Source organism: Euprymna scolopes, chromosome 7 (genome assembly GCF_053919585.1).
Source record: "Euprymna scolopes isolate OS-2025 chromosome 7, ASM5391958v1, whole genome shotgun sequence".
Taxonomy (NCBI): Eukaryota; Metazoa; Mollusca; class Cephalopoda; order Sepiida; family Sepiolidae; genus Euprymna; species Euprymna scolopes.
The window spans coordinates 32,927,306-32,943,658 of record NC_136488.1 but is presented as its reverse complement, the minus strand read 5'-3'; the positions used below and the strand labels follow the sequence as shown (position 1 = coordinate 32,943,658).

At 39.1% G+C, this 16,353-nt stretch overlaps 34 non-coding genes across 34 annotated transcripts; all 34 read left to right on the top strand.

Annotated features, from left to right (window-relative positions):
* The first annotated feature begins 319 nt into the window (after window positions 1-319).
* Window positions 320-390, top strand: Trnag-gcc (transfer RNA glycine (anticodon GCC)). Its single transcript has one exon. It is a non-coding gene; the product is annotated as a tRNA-Gly (tRNA).
* A 149-nt stretch (window positions 391-539) lies between these two features.
* Window positions 540-610, top strand: Trnag-ucc (transfer RNA glycine (anticodon UCC)). Its single transcript has one exon. It is a non-coding gene; the product is annotated as a tRNA-Gly (tRNA).
* A 780-nt stretch (window positions 611-1,390) lies between these two features.
* Trnag-ucc (transfer RNA glycine (anticodon UCC)) lies at window positions 1,391-1,461 on the top strand. Its single transcript has one exon. It is a non-coding gene; the product is annotated as a tRNA-Gly (tRNA).
* Window positions 1,462-1,610: 149 nt separating this feature from the next.
* Trnac-gca (transfer RNA cysteine (anticodon GCA)) lies at window positions 1,611-1,681 on the top strand. The gene has a single exon. It is a non-coding gene; the product is annotated as a tRNA-Cys (tRNA).
* Window positions 1,682-1,830: 149 nt separating this feature from the next.
* Window positions 1,831-1,901, top strand: Trnag-gcc (transfer RNA glycine (anticodon GCC)). Its single transcript has one exon. It is a non-coding gene; the product is annotated as a tRNA-Gly (tRNA).
* Window positions 1,902-2,271: 370 nt separating this feature from the next.
* Trnag-gcc (transfer RNA glycine (anticodon GCC)) lies at window positions 2,272-2,342 on the top strand. The gene has a single exon. It is a non-coding gene; the product is annotated as a tRNA-Gly (tRNA).
* Window positions 2,343-2,572: 230 nt separating this feature from the next.
* Trnag-gcc (transfer RNA glycine (anticodon GCC)) lies at window positions 2,573-2,643 on the top strand. The gene has a single exon. It is a non-coding gene; the product is annotated as a tRNA-Gly (tRNA).
* Window positions 2,644-2,792: 149 nt separating this feature from the next.
* On the top strand, window positions 2,793-2,863 carry Trnag-gcc (transfer RNA glycine (anticodon GCC)). The gene has a single exon. It is a non-coding gene; the product is annotated as a tRNA-Gly (tRNA).
* Window positions 2,864-3,233: 370 nt separating this feature from the next.
* On the top strand, window positions 3,234-3,304 carry Trnac-gca (transfer RNA cysteine (anticodon GCA)). The gene has a single exon. It is a non-coding gene; the product is annotated as a tRNA-Cys (tRNA).
* Window positions 3,305-3,453: 149 nt separating this feature from the next.
* Window positions 3,454-3,524, top strand: Trnag-gcc (transfer RNA glycine (anticodon GCC)). The gene has a single exon. It is a non-coding gene; the product is annotated as a tRNA-Gly (tRNA).
* A 1,031-nt stretch (window positions 3,525-4,555) lies between these two features.
* On the top strand, window positions 4,556-4,626 carry Trnag-gcc (transfer RNA glycine (anticodon GCC)). The gene has a single exon. It is a non-coding gene; the product is annotated as a tRNA-Gly (tRNA).
* A 149-nt stretch (window positions 4,627-4,775) lies between these two features.
* Trnag-ucc (transfer RNA glycine (anticodon UCC)) lies at window positions 4,776-4,846 on the top strand. The gene has a single exon. It is a non-coding gene; the product is annotated as a tRNA-Gly (tRNA).
* A 1,000-nt stretch (window positions 4,847-5,846) lies between these two features.
* Trnac-gca (transfer RNA cysteine (anticodon GCA)) lies at window positions 5,847-5,917 on the top strand. The gene has a single exon. It is a non-coding gene; the product is annotated as a tRNA-Cys (tRNA).
* A 370-nt stretch (window positions 5,918-6,287) lies between these two features.
* Trnag-gcc (transfer RNA glycine (anticodon GCC)) lies at window positions 6,288-6,358 on the top strand. The gene has a single exon. It is a non-coding gene; the product is annotated as a tRNA-Gly (tRNA).
* Window positions 6,359-6,808: 450 nt separating this feature from the next.
* Trnag-gcc (transfer RNA glycine (anticodon GCC)) lies at window positions 6,809-6,879 on the top strand. The gene has a single exon. It is a non-coding gene; the product is annotated as a tRNA-Gly (tRNA).
* Window positions 6,880-7,690: 811 nt separating this feature from the next.
* On the top strand, window positions 7,691-7,761 carry Trnag-gcc (transfer RNA glycine (anticodon GCC)). The gene has a single exon. It is a non-coding gene; the product is annotated as a tRNA-Gly (tRNA).
* Window positions 7,762-7,910: 149 nt separating this feature from the next.
* Trnag-gcc (transfer RNA glycine (anticodon GCC)) lies at window positions 7,911-7,981 on the top strand. Its single transcript has one exon. It is a non-coding gene; the product is annotated as a tRNA-Gly (tRNA).
* A 370-nt stretch (window positions 7,982-8,351) lies between these two features.
* Window positions 8,352-8,422, top strand: Trnac-gca (transfer RNA cysteine (anticodon GCA)). The gene has a single exon. It is a non-coding gene; the product is annotated as a tRNA-Cys (tRNA).
* A 149-nt stretch (window positions 8,423-8,571) lies between these two features.
* Trnag-gcc (transfer RNA glycine (anticodon GCC)) lies at window positions 8,572-8,642 on the top strand. The gene has a single exon. It is a non-coding gene; the product is annotated as a tRNA-Gly (tRNA).
* Window positions 8,643-9,010: 368 nt separating this feature from the next.
* Trnag-gcc (transfer RNA glycine (anticodon GCC)) lies at window positions 9,011-9,081 on the top strand. Its single transcript has one exon. It is a non-coding gene; the product is annotated as a tRNA-Gly (tRNA).
* An 812-nt stretch (window positions 9,082-9,893) lies between these two features.
* On the top strand, window positions 9,894-9,965 carry Trnac-gca (transfer RNA cysteine (anticodon GCA)). The gene has a single exon. It is a non-coding gene; the product is annotated as a tRNA-Cys (tRNA).
* Window positions 9,966-10,114: 149 nt separating this feature from the next.
* On the top strand, window positions 10,115-10,185 carry Trnag-gcc (transfer RNA glycine (anticodon GCC)). The gene has a single exon. It is a non-coding gene; the product is annotated as a tRNA-Gly (tRNA).
* Window positions 10,186-10,334: 149 nt separating this feature from the next.
* On the top strand, window positions 10,335-10,405 carry Trnag-gcc (transfer RNA glycine (anticodon GCC)). Its single transcript has one exon. It is a non-coding gene; the product is annotated as a tRNA-Gly (tRNA).
* Window positions 10,406-11,215: 810 nt separating this feature from the next.
* Trnag-gcc (transfer RNA glycine (anticodon GCC)) lies at window positions 11,216-11,286 on the top strand. Its single transcript has one exon. It is a non-coding gene; the product is annotated as a tRNA-Gly (tRNA).
* Window positions 11,287-11,435: 149 nt separating this feature from the next.
* On the top strand, window positions 11,436-11,506 carry Trnag-ucc (transfer RNA glycine (anticodon UCC)). The gene has a single exon. It is a non-coding gene; the product is annotated as a tRNA-Gly (tRNA).
* An 808-nt stretch (window positions 11,507-12,314) lies between these two features.
* Window positions 12,315-12,385, top strand: Trnac-gca (transfer RNA cysteine (anticodon GCA)). Its single transcript has one exon. It is a non-coding gene; the product is annotated as a tRNA-Cys (tRNA).
* A 149-nt stretch (window positions 12,386-12,534) lies between these two features.
* Trnag-gcc (transfer RNA glycine (anticodon GCC)) lies at window positions 12,535-12,605 on the top strand. Its single transcript has one exon. It is a non-coding gene; the product is annotated as a tRNA-Gly (tRNA).
* Window positions 12,606-13,634: 1,029 nt separating this feature from the next.
* Trnag-ucc (transfer RNA glycine (anticodon UCC)) lies at window positions 13,635-13,705 on the top strand. Its single transcript has one exon. It is a non-coding gene; the product is annotated as a tRNA-Gly (tRNA).
* A 147-nt stretch (window positions 13,706-13,852) lies between these two features.
* On the top strand, window positions 13,853-13,923 carry Trnas-gcu (transfer RNA serine (anticodon GCU)). Its single transcript has one exon. It is a non-coding gene; the product is annotated as a tRNA-Ser (tRNA).
* A 150-nt stretch (window positions 13,924-14,073) lies between these two features.
* Window positions 14,074-14,144, top strand: Trnag-gcc (transfer RNA glycine (anticodon GCC)). The gene has a single exon. It is a non-coding gene; the product is annotated as a tRNA-Gly (tRNA).
* A 149-nt stretch (window positions 14,145-14,293) lies between these two features.
* Window positions 14,294-14,364, top strand: Trnag-gcc (transfer RNA glycine (anticodon GCC)). The gene has a single exon. It is a non-coding gene; the product is annotated as a tRNA-Gly (tRNA).
* Window positions 14,365-14,513: 149 nt separating this feature from the next.
* On the top strand, window positions 14,514-14,584 carry Trnag-gcc (transfer RNA glycine (anticodon GCC)). The gene has a single exon. It is a non-coding gene; the product is annotated as a tRNA-Gly (tRNA).
* A 1,250-nt stretch (window positions 14,585-15,834) lies between these two features.
* Window positions 15,835-15,905, top strand: Trnac-gca (transfer RNA cysteine (anticodon GCA)). Its single transcript has one exon. It is a non-coding gene; the product is annotated as a tRNA-Cys (tRNA).
* A 149-nt stretch (window positions 15,906-16,054) lies between these two features.
* Window positions 16,055-16,125, top strand: Trnag-gcc (transfer RNA glycine (anticodon GCC)). Its single transcript has one exon. It is a non-coding gene; the product is annotated as a tRNA-Gly (tRNA).
* Window positions 16,126-16,353: the final 228 nt, after the last annotated feature.

The window sequence follows — 16,353 nt, the reverse complement described above, 5'->3', positions numbered from 1 at the left end:
AATGAGAGTGTAATTTCGATACTTTTTGTTAGAATGACATTCAAAGCATTAATGACAAAATGGCAAAGGAAAGAATTATGTTCTGTGAACGATATATCGCATCGGTGGTTCAGTGGTAGAATGCTCGTCTGCCACGCGGGTGGCCCAGGTTCGATTCCCGGTCGATGAAATGAAATTTTGTCAAACTCATTAATGGAGAATACATAAAAAACGAAGTAAATAATGAGAGTGCAATTTCGATTCCTTTTGTTGGAATGACATTCAAAGCATTAATGACAAAATGGCAAAGGAATGAATTATGTTTTCTGAACGATTTATCGCATCGGTGGTTCAGTGGTAGAATGCTCGCCTGCCACGCGGGCGGCCCGGGTTCGATTCCAGGTCGATGCAATTAAATTTTGTCAAACCAATTAATGAAGAATACATCAAAAATAAGTAAATAATGAGAGTGTAATTTCGATTCCTTTTGTTGGAATGACATTCAAAGCATTAATGACAAAATGGCAAAGGAAAGAATTATGTTCTGTGAACGATATATCGCATCGGTGGTTCAGTGGTAAAATGCTCGCCTTCCACGCGGGCGGCCCGGGTTCGATTCCCGGTCGATGCAATGAAATTTTGTCAAACTCATTAATGAAGAATACATCAAAAATAAGTAAATAATGAGAGCATTCAAAGCATTAATGACAAAATGGCCAAGGAAAGAATTATGTTCTGTGAACGATATATCGCATCGCTGGTTCAGTGGTAGAATGCTCGCCTGCCACGCGGGCGGCCCGGGGTCGATTCCCGGTCGATGCAAAGAAATTTTGTCAAACTCATTAATGAAGAATTCATCCAAAATAAGTAAATAATGAGAGTGTAATTTCGATTCCTTTTGTTGGAATGACATTCAAAGCATTAATGACAAAATGGCAAAGGAAAGAATTATGTTCTGTGAACGATATATCGCATCGGTGGTTCAGTGGTAGAATGCTCGCCTGCCGCGCGGGGTGCCCGGATTCGATTCCCGGTCGATGCAATGAAATTTTGTCAAACTCATTAATGAAGAATACATCAAAAATAAGTAAATAATGAGAGTGTAATTTCGATTCCTTTTGTTGGAATGACATTCAAAGCATTAATGACAAAATGGCAAAGGAAAGAATTATGTTCTGTAAACGATATATCGAATCGGTGGTTAAGTGGTAGAATGCTCGCCTTCCACGCGGACGGCCCGGGTTCGATTCCCGGTCGATGCAATGAAATGTTGTCAAACTCATTAATGAAGAATACATCAAAAATAAGTAAATAATGAGAGTGTAATTTCGATTCCTTTTGTTGGAATGACATTCAAAGCATTAATGACAATATGGCAAAGGAAAGAATTATGTTCTGTGAACGATATATCGAATCGGTGGTTCAGTGGTAAAATGCTCGCCTTCCAGGCGGGCGGCCCGGGTTCGATTCCCGGTCGATACAATGAAATTTTGTCAAACTCATTAATGAAGAATACATCAAAAATAAGTAAATAATGAGAGTGTAATTTCGATTCCTTTTGTTGGAATGACATTCAAAGCATTAATGACAAAATGGCAAAGGAAAGAATTATGTTCTGTGAACGATATATCGCATCGGTGGTTCAGTGGTAGAATGCTCGCCTGCAACGCGGGCGGCCCGGGTTCGATTCCCGGTCGATGCAATGAAATTTTGTCAAACTCATTAATGAAGAATACATCAAAAATAAGTAAATAATGAGAGTGTAATTTCGATTCCTTTTGTTGGAATGACATTCAAAGCATTAATGACAAAATGGCAAAGGAAAGAATTATGTTCTGTGAACGATATATCGCATCGGTGGTTCAGTGGTAGAATGCTCGCCTGCCACGCGGGCGGCCCGGGTTCGATTCCCGGTCGATGCAATGAAATTTTGTCAAACTCATTAATGAAGAATACATAAAAAATAAGTAAATAATGAGAGTGTAATTTCGATTCCTTTTGTTGGAATGACATTCAAAGCATTCATGACAAAATGGCAAAGGAAAGAATTATGTTCTGTGAACGATATATCGCATCGGTGGTTCAGTGGTAGAATGCTCGCCTGCCACGCGGGGTGCCCGGGTTCGATTCCCGGTAAATGCAATTAAATTTTGTCAAACTCATTAATGAAGAATACATAAAAAACGAAGAAAATAATGAGAGTGTAATTTCGATTCCTTTTGTTGGAATGACATTCAAAGCATTAATGACAAAATGGCAAAGGAAAGAATTATGTTCTGTGAACGATATATCGCATCGGTGGTTCAGTGGTAGAATGCTCGCCTGCCACGCGGGCGGCCCGGGTTCGATTCCCGGTCGATGCAATGAAATTTTGTCAAACTCATTAATGAAGAATACATCAAAAATAAGTAAATAATGAGAGTGTAATTTCGATTTCTTTAAAAATTAAATTTTGTCAAACTCATTAATGAAGAATACATCAAAAATAAGTAAATAATGAGAGTGTAATTTCGATTCCTTTTGTTGGAATGACATTCAAAGCATTAATGACAAAATGGCAAAGGAAAGAATTATGTTCTGTGAACGATATATCGCATCGGTGGTTCAGTGGTAGAATGCTCGCCTGCCACGCGGGCGGCCCGGGTTCGATTCCCGGTCGATGCAATGAAATTTTGTCAAACTCATTAATGAAGAATACATCAAAAATAAGTAAATAATGAGAGTGTAATTTCGATTCCTTTTGTTGGAATGACATTCAAAGCATTAATGACAAAATGGCAAAGGAAAGAATTATGTTCTGTGAACGATATATCGCATCGGTGGTTCAGTGGTAGAATGCTCGCCTGCCACGCGGGCGGCCCGGGTTCGATTCCCGGTCGATGCAATGAAATTTTGTCAAACTCATTAATGAAGAATACATAAAAAATAAGTAAATAATGAGAGTGTAATTTCGATTCCTTTTGTTGGAATGACATTCAAAGCATTCATGACAAAATGGCAAAGGAAAGAATTATGTTCTGTGAACGATATATCGCATCGGTGGTTCAGTGGTAGAATGCTCGCCTGCCACGCGGGGTGCCCGGGTTCGATTCCCGGTAAATGCAATTAAATTTTGTCAAACTCATTAATGAAGAATACATAAAAAACGAAGCAAATAATGAGAGTGTAATTTCGATTCCTTTTGTTGGAATGACATTCAAAGCATTAATGACAAAATGGCAAAGGAAAGAATTATGTTCTGTGAACGATATATCGCATCGGTGGTTCAGTGGTAGAATGCTCGCCTGCAACGCGGGCGGCCCGGGTTCGATTCCCGGTCGATGCAATGAAATTTTGTCAAACTCATTAATGAAGAATACATCAAAAATAAGTAAATAATGAGAGTGTAATTTCGATTCCTTTTGTTGGAATGACATTCAAAGCATTAATGACAAAATGGCAAAGGAAAGAATTATGTTCTGTGAACGATATATCGCATCGGTGGTTCAGTGGTAGAATGCTCGCCTGCCACGCGGGCGGCCCGGGTTCGATTCCCGGTCGATGCAATGAAATTTTGTCAAACTCATTAATGAAGAATACATAAAAAATAAGTAAATAATAAGAGTGTAATTTCGATTCCTTTTGTTGGAATGACATTCAAAGCATTAATTACAAAATGGCCAAGGAAAGAATTATGTTCTGTGAACGATATATCGCATCGGTGGTTCAGTGGTAGAATGCTCGCCTGCCACGCGGGCGGCCCGGGTTCGATTCCCTGTAAATGCAATGAAATTTTGTCAAACTCATTAATGGAGAATACATAAAAAACGAAGTAAATAATGAGAGTGTAATTTCGATTTCTTTTGTTGTAATGACATTCAAAGCATTAATTACAAAATGGCCAAGGAAAGAATTATGTTCTGTGAACGATATATCGCATCGGTGGTTTAGTGGTAGAATGCTCGCCTCCCACGCAGGCGGCAGTGGTTCGATTCCCGGTCGATGCAATGAAATTTTGTCAAGCTCATTAATGAAGAATACATAAAAAATAAGTAAATAATGAGAGTGTAATTTCGATTCCTTTTGTTGGAATGACATTCAAAGCATTAATGACAAAATGGCAAAAGAAATAATTATGTTCTGTGAACGATATATCGCATCGGTGGTTCAGTGGTAGAATGCTCGCCTGCCACGCGTCCGGCCCGGGTTCGATTCCCGGTCGATGCAATGAAATTTTGTCAAACTCATTAATGAAGAATACATCAAAAATAAGTAAATAATGAGAGTGTAATTTCGATTCTTTTTGTTAGAATGACATTCAAAGCATTAATGACAAAATGGCAAAGGAAAGAATTATGTTCTGTGAACGATATATCGCATCGGTGGTTCAGTGGTAGAATGCTATTCTGCCACGCGGGTGGCCCAAGTTCGATTCCCGGTCGATGAAATGAAATTTTGTCAAACTCATTAATGGAGAATACATAAAAAACGAAGTAAATAATGAGAGTGCAATTTCGATTCCTTTTGTTGGAATGACATTCAAAGCATTAATGACAAAATGGCAAAGGAATGAATTATGTTTTCTGAACGATTTATCGCATCGGTGGTTCAGTGGTAGAATGCTCGCCTGCCACGCGGGCGGCCCGGGTTCGATTCCAGGTCGATGCAATTAAATTTTGTCAAACCAATTAATGAAGAATACATCAAAAATAAGTAAATAATGAGAGTGTAATTTCGATTCCTTTTGTTGGAATGACATTCAAAGCATTAATGACAAAATGGCAAAGGAAAGAATTATGTTCTGTGAACGATATATCGCATCGGTGGTTCAGTGGTAAAATGCTCGCCTTCCACGCGGGCGGCCCGGGTTCGATTCCCGGTCGATGCAATGAAATTTTGTCAAACTCATTAATGAAGAATACATCAAAAATAAGTAAATAATGAGAGCATTCAAAGCATTAATGACAAAATGGCCAAGGAAAGAATTATGTTCTGTGAACGATATATCGCATCGCTGGTTCAGTGGTAGAATGCTCGCCTGCCACGCGGGCGGCCCGGGGTCGATTCCCGGTCGATGCAAAGAAATTTTGTCAAACTCATTAATGAAGAATTCATCCAAAATAAGTAAATAATGAGAGTGTAATTTCGATTCCTTTTGTTGGAATGACATTCAAAGCATTAATGACAAAATGGCAAAGGAAAGAATTATGTTCTGTGAACGATATATCGCATCGGTGGTTCAGTGGTAGAATGCTCGCCTGCCGCGCGGGGTGCCCGGATTCGATTCCCGGTCGATGCAATGAAATTTTGTCAAACTCATTAATGAAGAATACATCAAAAATAAGTAAATAATGAGAGTGTAATTTCGATTCCTTTTGTTGGAATGACATTCAAAGCATTAATGACAAAATGGCAAAGGAAAGAATTATGTTCTGTAAACGATATATCGAATCGGTGGTTCAGTGGTAGAATGCTCGCCTGCCACGCGGACGGCCCGGGTTCGATTCCCGGTCGATGCAATGAAATGTTGTCAAACTCATTAATGAAGAATACATCAAAAATAAGTAAATAATGAGAGTGTAATTTCGATTCCTTTTGTTGGAATGACATTCAAAGCATTAATGACAAAATGGCAAAGGAAAGAATTATGTTCTGTGAACGATATATCGAATCGGTGGTTCAGTGGTAAAATGGTCGCCTTCCACCCGGGCGGCCCGGATTCGATTCCCGGTCGATACAATGAAATTTTGTCAAACTCATTAATGAAGAATACATCAAAAATAAGTAAATAATGAGAGTGTACTTTCGATTCCTTTTGTTGGAATGACATTCAAAGCATTAATGACAAAATGGCAAAGGAAAGAATTATGTTCTGTGAACGATATATCGCATCGGTGGTTCAGTGGTAGAATGCTCGCCTGCAACGCGGGCGGCCCGGGTTCGATTCCCGGTCGATGCAATGAAATTTTGTCAAACTCATTAATGAAGAATACATCAAAAATAAGTAAATAATGAGAGTGTAATTTCGATTCCTTTTGTTGGAATGACATTCAAAGCATTAATGACAAAATGGCAAAGGAAAGAATTATGTTCTGTGAACGATATATCGCATCGGTGGTTCAGTGGTAGAATGCTCGCCTGCCACGCGGGGTGCCCGGGTTCGATTCCCGGTAAATGCAATTAAATTTTGTCAAACTCATTAATGAAGAATACATAAAAAACGAAGCAAATAATGAGAGTGTAATTTCGATTCCTTTTGTTGGAATGACATTCAAAGCATTAATGACAAAATGGCAAAGGAAAGAATTATGTTCTGTGAACGATATATCGCATCGGTGGTTCAGTGGTAGAATGCTCGCCTGCCACGCGGGCGGCCCGGGTTCGATTCCCGGTCGATGCAATGAAATTTTGTCAAACTCATTAATGAAGAATACATCAAAAATAAGTAAATAATGAGAGTGTAATTTCGATTTCTTTAAAAATTAAATTTTGTCAAACTCATTAATGAAGAATACATCAAAAATAAGTAAATAATGAGAGTGTAATTTCGATTCCTTTTGTTGGAATGACATTCAAAGCATTAATGACAAAATGGCAAAGGAAAGAATTATGTTCTGTGAACGATATATCGCATCGGTGGTTCAGTGGTAGAATGCTCGCCTGCCACGCGTCCGGCCCGGGTTCGATTCCCGGTCGATGCAATGAAATTTTGTCAAACTCATTAATGAAGAATACATCAAAAATAAGTAAATAATGAGAGTGTAATTTCGATTCCTTTTGTTGGAATGACATTCAAAGCATTAATGACAAAATGGCAAAGGAAAGAATTATGTTCTGTGAACGATATATCGCATCGGTGGTTCAGTGGTAGAATGCTCGCCTGCCACGCGGGCGGCCCGGGTTCGATTCCCGGTCGATGCAATGAAATTTTGTCAAACTCATTAATGAAGAATACATAAAAAATAAGTAAATAATAAGAGTGTAATTTCGATTCCTTTTGTTGGAATGACATTCAAAGCATTAATTACAAAATGGCCAAGGAAAGAATTATGTTCTGTGAACGATATATCGCATCGGTGGTTCAGTGGTAGAATGCTCGCCTGCCACGCGGGCGGCCCGGGTTCGATTCCCTGTAAATGCAATGAAATTATGTCAAACTCATTAATGGAGAATACATAAAAAACGAAGTAAATAATGAGAGTGTAGTTTCGATTTCTTTTGTTGTAATGACATTCAAAGCATTAATTACAAAATGGCCAAGGAAAGAATTATGTTCTGTGAACGATATATCGCATCGGTGGTTCAGTGGTAGAATGCTCGCCTGCCACGCGGGCGGCCCGGGTTCGATTCCCTGTAAATGCAATGAAATTTTGTCAAACTCATTAATGGAGAATACATAAAAAATAAGTAAATAATGAGAGTGTAATTTCGATTCCTTTTGTTGGAATGACATTCAAAGCATTCATGACAAAATGGCAAAGGAAAGAATTATGTTCTGTGAACGATATATCGCATCGGTGGTTCAGTGGTAGAATGCTCGCCTGCCACGCGGGGTACTTGGGTTCGATTCCCGGTAAATGCAATTAAATTTTGTCAAACTCATTAATGAAGAATACATAAAAAACGAAGCAAATAATGAGAGTGTAATTTCGATTCCTTTTGTTGGAATGACATTCAAAGCATTAATGACAAAATGGCAAAGGAAAGAATTATGTTCTGTGAACGATATATCGCATCGGTGGTTCAGTGGTAGAATGCTCGCCTGCCACGCGGGCGGCCCGGGTTCGATTTCCGGTCGATGCAATGAAATTTTGTCAAACTCATTAATGAAGAATACATCAAAAATAAGTAAATAATGAGAGTGTAATTTCGATTCCTTTTGTTGGAATGACATTCAAAGCATTAATGACAAAATGGCAAAGGAAAGAATTATGTTCTGTGAACGATATATCGCATCGGTGGTTCAGTGGTAGAATGCTCGCCTGCCACGCGGGCGGCCCGGGTTCGATTCCCGGTCGATGCAATGAAATTTTGTCAAACTCATTAATGAAGAATACATAAAAAATAAGTAAATAATAAGAGTGTAATTTCGATTCCTTTTGTTGGAATGACATTCAAAGCATTAATTACAAAATGGCCAAGGAAAGAATTATGTTCTGTGAACGATATATCGCATCGGTGGTTCAGTGGTAGAATGCTCGTCTGCCACGCGGGCGGCCCGGGTTCGATTCCCTGTAAATGCAATGAAATTTTGTCAAACTCATTAATGGAGAATACATAAAAAACGAAGTAAATAATGAGAGTGTAATTTCGATTTCTTTTGTTGTAATGACATTCAAAGCATTAATGACAAAATGGCAAAGGAAAGAATTATGTTCTGTTAACGATATATCGCATCGGTGGTTCAGTGGTAGAATGCTCGCCTGCAACGCGGGCGGCGCGGGTTCGATTCCCGGTCGAGGCAATGAAATTTTGTCAAACTCATTAATGAAGAATACATAAAAAATAAGTAAATACTGAGAGTGTAATTTCGATTCCTTTTGTTGGAATGACATTCAAAGCATTAAGGACAAAATGGCAAAGGAAAGAATTATGTTCTGTGAACGATATATCGCATTGGTGGTTCAGTGGTAGAATGCTCGCCTGCCACGCGGGCGGCCCGGGTTCGATTCCCGGTCGATGCAATGAAATTTTGTCAAACTCATTAATGAAGAATACATCAAAAAAAAAAAATAATGAGAGTGTAATTTCGATTCCTTTTGTTGGAATGACATTCAAAGCATTAATGACAAAATGGCAAAGGAAAGAATTATGTTCTGTGAACGATATATCGCATCGCTGGTTCGGTGGTAGAATGCTCGCCTGCCACGCGGGCGGCCCGGGTTCGATTCCCGGTCGATGCAATGAAATTTTGTCAAACTCATTAATGAAGAATACATAAAAAATAAGAAAATAATGAGAGTCTAATTTCGATTCCTTTTGTTGGAATGACATTCAAAGCATTAATGACAAAATGGCAAAGGAAAGAATTATGTTCTGTGAACGATATATCGCATCGGTGGTTCAGTGGTAGAATGCTCGCCTGCCACGCGGGCGGCCCGGGTTCGATTCCCGGTCGATGCAATGAAATTTTGTCAAACTCATTAATGAAGAATACATAAAAAATAAGTAAATAATAAGAGTGTAATTTCGATTCCTTTTGTTGGAATGACATTCAAAGCATTAATTACAAAATGGCCAAGGAAAGAATTATGTTCTGCGAACGATATATCGCATCGGTGGTTCAGTGGTAGAATGCTCGCCTGCCACGCGGGCGGCCCGGGTTCGATTCCCGGTAAATGCAATGAAATTTTGTCAAACTCAGTAATGGAGAATACATAAAAAACGAAGTAAATAATGAGAGTGTAATTTCGATTTCTTTTGTTGTAATGACATTCAAAGCATTAATGACAAAATGGCAAAGGAAAGAATTATGTTCTGTTAACGATATATCGCATCGGTGGTTCAGTGGTAGAATGCTCGCCTGCCACGCGGGACGCCCGGGTTCGATTCCCGTTAAATGCAATGAAATTTTGTCAAACTCATTAATGGAGAATACATAAAAAACGAAGTAAATAATGAGAGTGTAATTTCGATTTCTTTTGTTGTAATGACATTCAAAGCATTAATTACAAAATAGCAAAGGAAAGAATTATGTTCTGTGAACGATATATCGCATCGGTGGTTCAGTGGTAGAATGCTCGCCTGCCACGCGGGCGGCCCGGGTTCGATTCCCGGTAAATGCAATGAAATTTTGTCAAACTCATTAATGGAGAATACATAAAAAACGAAGTAAATAATGAGAGTGTAATTTCGATTTCTTTTGTTGTAATGACATTCAAAGCATTAATTACAAAATGGCAAAGGAAAGAATTATGTTCTGTTAACGATATATCGCATCGGTGGTTCAGTGGTAGAATGCTCGCCTGCAACGCGGGTTTGCACGGGTTCGATTCCCGGTCGAGGCAATGAAATTTTGTCAAACTCATTTATGAAGAATACATAAAAAAGAAATAAAGAATGAGAGTGTAATTTCGATTCCTTTTGTTGGAATGACATTCAAAGCATTAATGACAAAATGGCAAAGGAAAGAATTATGTTCTGTGAACGATATATCGCATCGGTGGTTCAGTGGTAAAATGCTCGCCTGCCACGCGGGCGGCCCGGGTTCGATTCCCGGTCGATGCAATGAAATTTTGTCAAACTCATTAATGAAGAATACATAAAAAATAAGAAAATAATGAGAGTGTAATTTCGATTCCTTTTGTTGGAATGACATTCAAAGCATTAATGACAAAATGGCAAAGGAAAGAATTATGTTCTGTGAACGATATATCGCATCGGTGGTTCAGTGGTAGAATGCTCGCCTGCCACGCGGGCGGCCCGGGTTCGATTCCCGGTCGATGCAATGAAATTTTGTCAAACTCATTAATGAAGAATACATAAAAAACGAAGCAAATAATGAGAGTGTAATTTCGATTCCTTTTGTTGGAATGACATTCAAAGCATTAATGACAAAATGGCAAAGGAAAGAATTATGTTCTGTGAACGATATATCGAATCGGTGGTTCAGTGGTAAAATGCTCGCCTTCCACGCAGGCGGCCCGGGCTCGATTTCCGGTCGATACAATGAAATTTTGTCAAACTCATTAATGAAGAATACATCAAAAATACGTAAATAATGAGAGTGTAATTTCGATTCCTTTTGTTGGAATGACATTCAAAGCATTAATGACAAAATGGCAAAGGAAAGAATTATGTTCTGTGAACGATATATCGCATCGGTGGTTCAGTGGTAGAATGCTCGCCTGCCAGTCTGGCGGTCCGGGTTCGATTCCGGGCCGACGCAATGAAATTTTGTCAAACTCATTAATGAAGAATACATCAGAAATAAGTAAATAATGAGAGTGTAATTTCGATTCCTTTTGTTGGAATGACATTCAAAGCATTAATGACAAAATGGCAAAGGAAAGAATTATGTTCTGTCAACGATATATCGCATCGGTGATTCAGTGGTAGGATGCTCGCCTGCCTCGCGGGCGGCCCGGGTTCGATTCCCGGTCGATGCAATGAAATTTTGTCAAACTCATTAATAAAGAATACATTAGAAATAATTAAATAATGAGAGTGTAATTTCGATTCCTTTTGTTGGAATGACATTCAAAGCATTAATGACAAAATGGCAAAGGAAAGAATTATGTTCTGTGAACGATATATCGCATCGGTGGTTCAGTGGTAGAATGCTCGCCTGCCACGCGGGCGGCCCGGGTTCGATTCCCGGTCGATGCAATGAAATTTTGTCAAACCCATTAATGAAGAATACATCAAAAATAAGTAAATAATGAGAGTGTAATTTCGATTCCTTTTGTTGGAATGACATTCAAAGCATTAATGACAAAATGGCAAAGGAAAGAATTATGTTCTGTGAACGATATATCGCATCGGTGGTTCAGTGGTAGAATGCTCGCTTTCCACACGGGCGGCCCGGGTTCGATTCCTGGTCGATGTAATGAAATTTTGTCAAACTCATTAATGAAGAATACATCAGAAATAAGTAAATAATGAGAGTGTAATTTCGATTCCTTTTGTTGGAATGACATTCAAAGCATTAATGACAAAATGCCAAAGGAAAGAATCATGTTCTGTTAACGATATATTGCATCGGTGGTTCAGTGGTAGACTGCTCGCCTGCCACACGGGCGGCCCGGGTTCGATTCCCGGTCGATGCAATGAAATTTTGTCAAACTCATTAATGAAGAATACATCAAAAATAAGTAAATAATGAGAGTGTAATTTCGATTCCTTTTGTTGGAAAGACATTCAAAGCATTAATGACAAAATGGCAAAGGAAAGAATTATGTTCTGTGAACGATATATCGCATCGGCGGTTCAGTGGTAGAATGCTCGTCTGCAACACGGGGCCCGGGTTCGATTCGGGGTCGATGCAATGAAATTGTGTCAAACTCATTAATCAAGAATACATAAAAAATAATTAAATAATGAGAGTGTAATTTCGATTCCTTTTGTTGGAATGACATTCAAAGCATTAATGACAAAATGGCAAAGGAAAGAATTATGTTCCGTGAACGATATATCGCATCGGTGGTTCAGTGTTAGGATGCTCGCCTGCCACGCGGGCGGCCCGGGTTCGATTCCCGGTCGATGCAATGAAATTTTGTCAAACTCATTAATGAAGAATACATCAAAAACGAAGTAAATAATGAGAGTGTAATTTCGATTCCTTCTGTTGGAATGACATTCAAAGCATTAATGACAAAATGGCAAAGGAAAGAATTATGTTCTGTGATCGATATATCGCATCGTTGGTTCAGTGGTAGAATGCTCGGCTGCAACGCGGGGGGCCCGGGTTCGATTCCCGGTCGATGCAATGAAATTTTGTCAAACTCATTAATGAAGAATACATCAAAAATAATTAAATATTGAGAGTGTAATTTCGATTCCTTTTGTTGGAATGACATTCAAAGCATTAATGACAAAATGGCAAAGGAAAGAAGTATGTTCTGTGAACAATATATCGCATCGGTGGTTCAGTGGTAGAATGCTCGCCTGCCACGCGAGCGGCCCGGGTTCGATTCCCGGTCGATGCAATGAAATTTTGTCAAACTCATTAATGAAGCATACATCAAAAATAAGTAAATAATGAGAGTGTAATTTCGATTCCTTTTGTTGGAATGACATTCAAAGTATTAATGACAAAATGGCAAAGGAAAGAATTATGTTCTGTGAACGATATATCGCATTGGTGGTTCAGTGGTAGAATGCTCGGCTGCTACACGATGGGCCCGGGTTCGATTCCGGGTCGATGCAATGAAACTTTGTCAAACTCATTAATCAAGAATACATCAAAAATCATTATATAATGAGATTGTAATTTCGATTCCTTTTGTTGGAATGACATTCAAAGCATTAATGACAAAATGGCAAAGGAAAGAATTATGTTCTGTGAACGATATATCGCATCGGTGGATCAGTGGTAGAATGCTCGCCTGCCAGGCGGGCGGTCCGGGTTCGATTCCGGGTCGATGCAATGAAATTTTGTCAAACTCATTAATGAAGAATACTTCAAAAATGATTAAATAATGAGAGTGTAATTTCGATTCCTTTTGTTGGAATGACATTCAAAGCATTAATGACAAAATGGCAAAGGAAAGAATTATGTTCTGTGAACGATATATCTCATCGGTGGTTCAGTGGTAGAATGCTCGGCTGCAACACGGGGGCCCGGGTTCGATTCGGGGTCGATGCAATGAAATTTTGTCAAACTCATTAATCAAGAATACATCAAAAATAATTAAATAATGAGAGTGTAATTTCGATTCCTTTTGTTGGAATGACATTCAAAGCATTAATTACAAAATGGCAAAGGAAAGAATTATGTTCTGTGAACCATATATCGCATCGGTGGTTCAGTGGTAGAAGTCTCGCCTGCCACGCGGGCGGCCCGGGTTCGATTACCGGTCGATGCAATGAAATTTTGTCAAACTCATTAATGAAGAATACATCAAAAACGAAGTAAATAATGAGAGTGTAATTTCGATTCCTTTTGTTGGAATGACATTCAAAGCATTAATGACAAAATGGCAAAGGAAAGAATTATGTTCTGTGAACGATATATCGCATCGGTGGTTCAGTGGTAGAATGCTCGCCTTCCACGCGGGCAGCACGGGTTCGATTCCCGGTCGATGCAATGAAATTTTGTCAAACTCATTAATGAAGAATACATCAAAAATAAGTAAATAATGAGAGTGTTATTTCGATTCCTTTTGTTGGAATGACGTTCAAAGCATTAATGAAAATGGCAAAGGAAAGAATTATGTTCTGTGAACGATATATCGCATCGGTGGTTCAGTGGTAGAATGCGCGCCTGCTACGCGGGCGGCCCGGGTTCGATTCCCGGTCGATGCAATGAAATTTTGTCAAACTCATTAATGAAGAATACATCGAAAACGAAGTAAATAATGAGAGTGTAATTTCGATTCCTTTTGTTGGAATGACATTCAAAGCATTAATGACAAAATGGCAAAGGAAAGAATTATGTTCTGTGAACGATATATCGCATCGGTGATTCAGTGGTAGAATGCTCGCCTGCCACGCGGGCGGCCCGGGTTCGATTCCCGGTCGATGCAATGAAATTGTGTCAAACTCATTAATGAAGAATACATCAAAAATAAGTAAATAATGAGAGTGTAATTTCGTTTCCTTTTGTTGGAATTACATTCAAAGCATTAATGACAAAATGGCAAAGGAAAGAATTATGTTCTGTGAACGATATATCGCATCGGTGGTTCAGTGGTAGAAGTCTCGCCTGCCACGCGGGCGGCCCGGGTTCGATTCCCGGTCGATGCAATGAAATTTTGTCAAACTCATTAATGAAGAATACATAAAAAATAAGTAAATAATGAGAGTGTAATTTCGATTCCTTTTGTTGGAATGACATTCCAAGCATTAATGACAAAATGGCGAAGGAAAGAATTACGTTCTGTTAACGATATATTGCATCGGTGGTTCAGTGGTAGAATGCTCGCCTGCCACGCGGGCGGCCCGGGTTCGATTCCCGGTCGATGCAATGAAATTTTGTCAAACTCATTAATGAAGAATACATCAAAAATACGTAAATAATGAGAGTGTAATTTCGATTCCTTTTGTTGGAATGACATTCAAAGCATTAATGACAAAATGGCAAAGGAAATAATTATGTTCTGTGAACGATATATCGCATCGGTGGTTCAGTGGTAGAATGCTCGCCTGCAACGCGGGCGGCCCGGGATCAATTAACGATCCAATGCAATGAAATTTTGTCAAACTCATTAATGAAGAATACATAAACAACGAAGTAAATAATGAGAGTGTAATTTCGATTCCTTTTGTTGGAATGACATTCAAAGCATTAATGACAAAATGGGAAAGGAAAGAATTATGTTCACTGAACGATATATCGCATCGGTGGTTCAGTGGTAGAATGCTCGGCTGCAACACGGGGGGCCCGGGATCGATTCCGTGTCGATGCAATGAAATTTTGTCAAACTCATTAATCAAGACTACAGAAAAAATAATTAAATAATGAGAGTGTAATTTCGATTCCTTTTGTTGGAATGACATTCAAAGCATTAATGACAAAATGGCAAAGGAAAGAATTATGTTCTGTGAACGATATATCGCATCGGTCGTTCAGTGGTAGACTGCTCGCCTGCCACACGGGCGGCCCGGGTTCGATTCCCGGTCGATGCAATGAAATTTTGTCAAACTCATTAATGAAGAATACATCAAAAATAAGTAAATAATGAGAGTGTAATTTCGATTCCTTTTGTTGGAAAGACATTCAAAGCATTAATGACAGAATGGCAAAGGAAAGAATTATGTTCTGTGAACGATATATCGCATCGGCGGTTCAGTGGTAGAATGCTCGGCTGCAACACGGGGCCCGGGTTCGATTCGGGGTCGATGCAATGAAATTTTGTCAAACTCATTAATGAAGAATACATCAAAAATAATTAAATAATGAGAGTGTAATTTCGATTCCTTTTGTTGGAATGACATTCAAAGCATTAATGACAAAATGGCAAATGAAAGAATTATGTTCCGTGAACGATATATCGCGTCGGTGGTTCAGTGTTAGGATGCTCGCCTGCCACGCGGGCGGCCCGGGTTCGATTCCCGGTCGATGCAATGAAATTTTGTCAAACTCATTAATGAAGAATACATCAAAAACGAAGTAAATAATGAGAGTGTAATTTCGATTCCTTTTGTTGGAATGACATTCAAAGCATTAATGACAAAATGGCAAAGGAAAGAATTATGTTCTGTGATCGATATATCGCATCGGTGGTTCAGTGGTAGAATGCTCGGCTGCAACGCGGGGGGCCCGGGTTCGATTCCCGGTCGATGCAATGAAATTTTGTCAAACTCATTAATGAAGAATACATCAAAAATAATTAAATATTGAGAGTGTAATTTCGATTCCTTTTGTTGGAATGACATTCAAAGCATTAATGACAAAATGGCAAAGGAAAGAAGTATGTTCTGTGAACAATATATCGCATCGGTGGTTCAGTGGTAGAATGCTCGCCTGCCACGCGGGCGGCCCGGGTTCGATTCCCGGTCGATGCAATGAAATTTTGTCAAACTCATTAATGAAGCATACATCAAAAATAAGTAAATAATGAGAGTGTAATTTCGATTCCTTTTGTTGGAATGACATTCAAAGTATTAATGACAAAATGGCAAAGGAAAGAATTATGTTCTGTGAACGATATATCGCATTGGTGGTTCAGTGGTAGAATGCTCGGCTGCTACACGATGGGCTCGGGTTCGATTCCGGGTCGATGCAATGAAACT